This window comes from Schistocerca nitens, chromosome 1 (genome assembly GCF_023898315.1).
Source record: "Schistocerca nitens isolate TAMUIC-IGC-003100 chromosome 1, iqSchNite1.1, whole genome shotgun sequence".
In the NCBI taxonomy this organism is placed as follows: domain Eukaryota; kingdom Metazoa; phylum Arthropoda; class Insecta; order Orthoptera; family Acrididae; genus Schistocerca; species Schistocerca nitens.
The window spans coordinates 171,244,571-171,250,975 of record NC_064614.1 but is presented as its reverse complement, the minus strand read 5'-3'; positions in this window follow the sequence as shown (position 1 = coordinate 171,250,975).

Sequence of the window (6,405 nt, the reverse complement as noted above, 5' to 3'; positions counted from 1 at the left end):
TCTGTCCTCAGTAGTTTTCAGAGAAAGAATTTAGTAAAGTTTCACAGGATTTCTTATTATGCCCACCACTAACAAAACTGTAATTTTCCCAATTAACTTTTGGACGATTTAAGTCTCCACTGATGATTACAATTTGATTGTCTAACTTATGTACAACTGAACTGAGGTTTTCTCTAAAGTTTTCGGTTACATCAGGAGATGAGTCTGGTGGGCAATAACAGGATTGAATGATCACTTTATGTCCACCTCTGGTACACAGTCTTGCCCAAACAGTCTCACACAAAGCTTCAATTTCTACCTCAGTGGATTTCAGTTTCTTGTTTACTGCGACAAATACACCACCTCCATTTCCCATGGGTTTATGCTTTTGACATACACTTAAATTTTCCCGATAAATCTCACTGCTATCGATTTCAGGTTTCAACCACTTTTCTGTACCTAGAATTAAATGAGCTTCACTGCTTTTCGTGAGCATTTCAAACTCTGGCACTTTGTTGCAAATGCTTTGGCAGTTTACCATTAGGATTTTAATACTCTCAGCTGTGGGAGGCATTTCTTTAAATCTTACTCTGTTACTTCTAGCTTTCCAACAGCTAGCATTATCTGGATTGGATGGAGAATCACCTAATCTAAGAAACCCTTGTGTGCACCTCAGTTAGTCAGCTACCTGAGATGCAGCCTCTGAGGTATAATGCACACCTGATCCATTTAGGGGGACCCCAAAATTCTCAAACCTATGGCGTAAGTCCAGGAAGTCTCAGCCTAGTTTGTCACAGAACTTTCGAAGTCTCTGGTTCAGTCCTTCCGCTCAACTCAGAACCAAAGAGCCATGATCAGTTCTGGGGACAATGTGGAAAATTGTGAGCTTTGGTGAAATTCCGTGCGAGAGCTGATCTTCTCAACCTTCTCTGCCAGTTGCTGGAATGACCCAAGAATGACCTCAGAGCCCAGATGACAGGCACCATTTGTCCCAAAGTGCGCCACAGATCTGCAGTTGGTTGCACCCAGTTCCCTCAATGGCTTTTGGAGTAGCCTATTCAACATGTTGAATGAGGCCTCCAGGCATACACACTGAGTGTACCTGGTGTCTTTTCCTGTCCCTTGCTGCCATTTCCCTAAGGGGTCATTCACCGTATGTTTGAACTGCCATGATTAGTAGACACCTAACCTTTTGCATTTGCCTCCTCCTGACACCAGACAAAGCAGATTTCCCCAAAACATGTGAAGTGAGTCCCAAAGGTACAGTTTCAGTTTCAGTGAAAGACAGCACCTCAAACTTGTTGGTTAGGGGGATCGATACGACATGCGGAGTCCTTCCTGGTCCCCATCCACACTCTAGATCTACCATGGACATGACACTCGCAGTGGATCAGTAATGACAGATCCTGTACTTTCTGCAGAGGAGACAGGATCCATGGAGAGGATAGTATTATGTCTCATCTTACTTAAGCATTCATTATATGAATATAATAGAGGGAAACATTCCACGCGGGAAAAATATATCTAAAAACAAAGATGACATGACTTACCACACGAAAGCGCTGGCAGGTCGATAGATACACAAACAAACATATACATACACACAAAATTCAAGTTTTCGCAACCATTGGTTGCTTCGTCAGGAAAGAGGGAAGGAGAGGGAAAGATGAAAGGATGTGGGTTTTAAGGGAGAGGGTAAGGAGTCATTCCAATCCCGGGAGCGGAAAGACTTACCTTAGGGGGAAAAAAGGACAGGTATACACTCGCGCACACACACACATATCCATCCGCACATACACAGACACAAGCAGACATTTTTTTTAAGCATTCATTAATTTGAAATAAATGCCTCTAAGCTACATATAAAATACTAGGAGATAAAATGGCTGGTGAATAAAACTATACGAGGTGAAACTACTACGTCACAGTTCGTAGTAATTGACGGAAAGTCATCGAGTAAAATAGAAGTGATTTCTGGCATTCCCCAAGATAGTGTTATAGGCCCTTTGTTGTCTCTTATCTATATAAACGATTTTGCAGAAAATCTGAGCAGCCGTCTTTGGTTGTTTGCAGATGATGCTGTTGTTTATCGACTAATAAAGTCATCAGAAGATCAAAACAAACTGCAAAACGATTTAGAAAAGATATCTGAATGGTGTGAAAAGTGGCAGTTGACCCTGAATAACGAAAAGTGTGAGGTCATCCACATGAGTGCTACAAGGAACTTGTTAAACTTTGGTTACACGATAAATCAGTCTAATCTAAAAGCCGTAAATTCAACTAAATACCTAGGTATTACAATTAGAACAACTTCAATTGGAAGGAACACATAGAAAATGTTGTGGGGAAGGCTAACCACAGACTGCGTTTTATTGGAAGGACACTTAAAAAATGTAACAGACCTACTAAGGAGACTGCCTACACTACGCTTGTCTGCCCTCTTTTAGAATACTGCTGCGCGGTGTGGGATCCTTACCAGATAGGACTGACGGAGTACATCGAAAAAGTTCAAAGAAAGGCAGCACATTTTGTATTATCGTGAAATATGGGAGAGAGTGTTACAGAAATAATACAGGATTTGGGCTGGACATGATTTAAAAAAAGGCGTTTTTCATTGCAACGGAATCTTCTCATGAAATTCCGATCACCAACTTTCTCCTCCGAATGCGAAAATATTTTGTTGACACCGACCTACATAGGGAGAAACAATCACCAAGATAAAATAAGGGAAATCAGAGCTCGTACAGAAAAAGATAGGTGTTCGTTCTTTCCGTGCACTATACGAGATTGGAATAATGGAGAATTGTGAAGGTGGTTCGATGAACCCTCTGCCAGGCACTTAAATGTGATTTGCAGAGTATCCATGTAGATGTAGATGTACTAGTACTGCAAATAGAGATTCCCTCTCAGGAGCTGAGTAGCCCACACCCCCTACAGAGCCTTCCCCAAGCGATCCGCATTTCTTGTCTGAAGGAGGAGCAACTTAGTTACAAAAGCCACAATAACTAATTTCTACTTTTAAGTGTTTCCAGGATTTGAAATTTCACCTACTGAAGATAAGTACTCTCCATATAATTTGAACATTTCCCTTATCTGGACTTTCCCACTGATATAAACAAGATACTGGCATAATTAAAGGAAATTTATTCATAAATTGTAATTGTGCATGTAAGTTTTGCATATGTGAATGAATACACATACATTTAAAGACACTTTTAACATAATCTTCAAAGATTCACAACTTCATCCAATCTTTTCTCACTGTATATCAATGATATTCCATCTGTACCACATTCTTGTACCTTGTAAGGATGCAAACATGTATGGTGGTCATTGGGAGTTGGTGATATGCATCCCTACCATTGAAGTGAGATTGCGAGATTGTGATGTTTGTGTTCATAGAGAACTGATTTGCAAATGATTCAGTTTAAGCAATAATAGTTATAGGTAAAAGGAAATTGAGTTCTATTTGGACTGGTGGTGATTTATGCTGGAAATATTCCAGGGGTGCCAGATGGCTGTTTGTGACACCAGTTGGCGTGCCATGGAGCTCATCAATGGTGAAGTTCTGTGATTGTAAGACTCAGTAACTAAGGAGACCTGTAGATAACACAGAACCGAATCTGACTCAGAACCATAAAGAGAATCTGTTCTTGTAAGAAGTTGTTGTTGATCAGAAGTTAAACCAATCTGTAACTGGAATAATAAACCTTTGTTTATGAATCTACCAGTGCCTGTCACTACATAATAGTAGTCATTTCATAGGAAAAGTCTGGTGGAAGGTGCAGTCCCTCCAAAACGAGTAAGGAGATTGCATCAAGGAGAGAACTCTTACAAACAACTACTTATAATCTGAAGACATCCAGTCATATCTAAGCATCAGCCCTGAGAAGGCGTTGCTGCTGTTTCAGGTATGAATGACGCTCTGTTTTCAGTATCATGATGGACACAAAATTGGGTCTGTAACTAAATCCTGAGAAGTCATAGGCCAACCAAATACCATATCGAGAACTGATTAGCAGAAATTTTTGTGTAATAGTTCCTCTCATACTCTTTGATGGCATCAGATTATCCTATCTTGGTAAAATTTTGGGTGAACATTTAAACTAGAAAAAAAAAAAAACTAGTACAACATGCAGAAAACCTCTATCTTTCTCACATGCAATCCAAAACTCACAGTAATATTGCGGATGAGCATTTAAACTAGGAAAAACAACCTGGTACAACAAGCAGAAAACCTCCATCTTTCCTACATGCAATTCAAAAATTTAGAAAATTCTTTCCACTCAAAATAAAACAAAAGCTAGCCCACTCAGACATATCTTCACTACTACAATTTAGTTCAACATGACACAAATATTGTAAATTAATGACAAGGCGAGTTAGTCGTTAATGATATGAATGGAACATTTGGTGCTTCAATCTGTCAGTCCTTCTTATGATGTCACAGTAGATGTGACCAAATAGGTGATATGATTGTTACATGATCTGTTTTCTCCATCAGTTTGTTAGTCACCGATGTCTCCAATACTTCTTACTGCATATAAAAAATCTATCATCATTCCATAATTGCAAAGTGAGAAATGATACATCTAGCATCTTGACTCTACCTATTCGTTGTTGTTGTTGTGGTCCTCAGTCCTAAGACTGGTTTGATGCAGCTCTCCATGCTACTCTATCCTGTGCAAGCTTCTTCATCTCCCAGTACCTACTGCAACCTACATCCTTTTGAATCTGCTTAGTGTATACATCTCTTGGTCTCCCTCTACGATTTTTACCCTCCACGCTGCCCTCCAATACTAAATTGGTGATCCCTTGATGCCTCAGAACATGTCCTACCAACCGATCCATTCTTCTAGTCAAGTTGTGCCACAAACTTCTCTTCTCCCCAAACCTATTCAATACCTCCTCATTAGTTATGTAATCTACCCATCTAATCTTCGGCATTCTTCTGTAGCACCACATTTCGAAAGCTTCTATTCTCTAGTTGTCCAATCTATTTATCGTCCATGTTTCACTTCCATACATGGCTACACTCCATACAAATACTTTCAGAAACGACTTCCTCACGCTTAAATCTATACTCGATGTTAACAAAATTCTCTTCTTCAGAAACGCTTTCTTTGCCATTGCCAGTCTACATTTTATATCCTCTCTACTTCGACCATCATCAGTTATTTTGCTTCCCAAATAGCAAAACTCCTTTACTACTTTAAGTGTGTCATTTCCTAATCTAATTCCCTCAGCATCACCCGACTTAATTCGACTACATTCCATTATCCTCGTTTTGCTTTTGTTGATGTTCATCTTATACCCTCCTTTCAAGACATCGTCCATTCCGTTCTACTGCTCTTCCAAGTCCTTTGCTGTCTCTGACAGAATTACAATGTCATCGGCAAACCTAAAGTTTTTATTTCTTCTCCATGGATTTTAATAACTACTCTGAACTTTTCTTTTGTTTCCTTTACTGCTTGCTCAATATACAGATTGAATAGCATCGGGGAGAGGCTACAACCCTGTCCACTCCCTTCCCAACCACTGCTTCCCTTTCATGTCCCTCGACTCTTATAATTGCCATCTGGTTTCTGTACAAATTGTAAATAGCCTTTCGCTCCCTGTATTTTACCCCTGCCACCTTCAGAATTTGAGAGTATTCCACTTAACATTGTCAAAAGCTTTCTCTAAGTCTACAAATGCTAGAAATGTATGTTTGCCTTTCCTTAATCTAGCTTCTAAGTCGTAGGGTCAGTATTGCCTCACGTCTTCCAATATTTCTACGGAATCCAAACTGATCTTCCCCGAGGTCGGCTTCTACTAGTTTTTCCATTCGTCTGTAAAGAATTCACGTTAGTATTTTGCAACTGTGGCTTATAAAACTGATTGTTCAGTATTTTCACATGTGTCAACACCTGCTTTCTTTGGGATTGGAATTATTATATTCTTCTTGAAGTCTGAGGGTATTTCGTCTCTCTCATACATCTTGCTCACCAGATGGTAGAGTTTTGTCAGGGCAGGCTCTCCCAAGGCTGTAAGTAGTTCTAATGGAATGTTGTCTACGCCCTGGGCCTTGTTTCGACTTAGGTCTCTCAGTGGTCTGTCAAACTCTTCACGCAGTATCATATCTCCCATTTCATCTTCATCTACATCCTCTTCCATTTCCATAATATTGTCCTCAAGTACATCGCCCTTGTATAGACCCTCTATATACTCCTTCCACCTTTCTGCTTTCCCTTCTTTGCTTAGAATTGCGTTTCCATCTGAGCTCTTGATATTCATACAAGTGGTTCTCTTTTCTCCAAAGGTCTCTTTAATTTTCCTGTAGGCTGTATCTATCTTACCCCTAGTGAGATAAGCCTCTACATCCTTACATTTGTCCTCTAGCCATCCCTGCTTAGCCATTTTGCACTTCCTGTCGACTCATTTTTG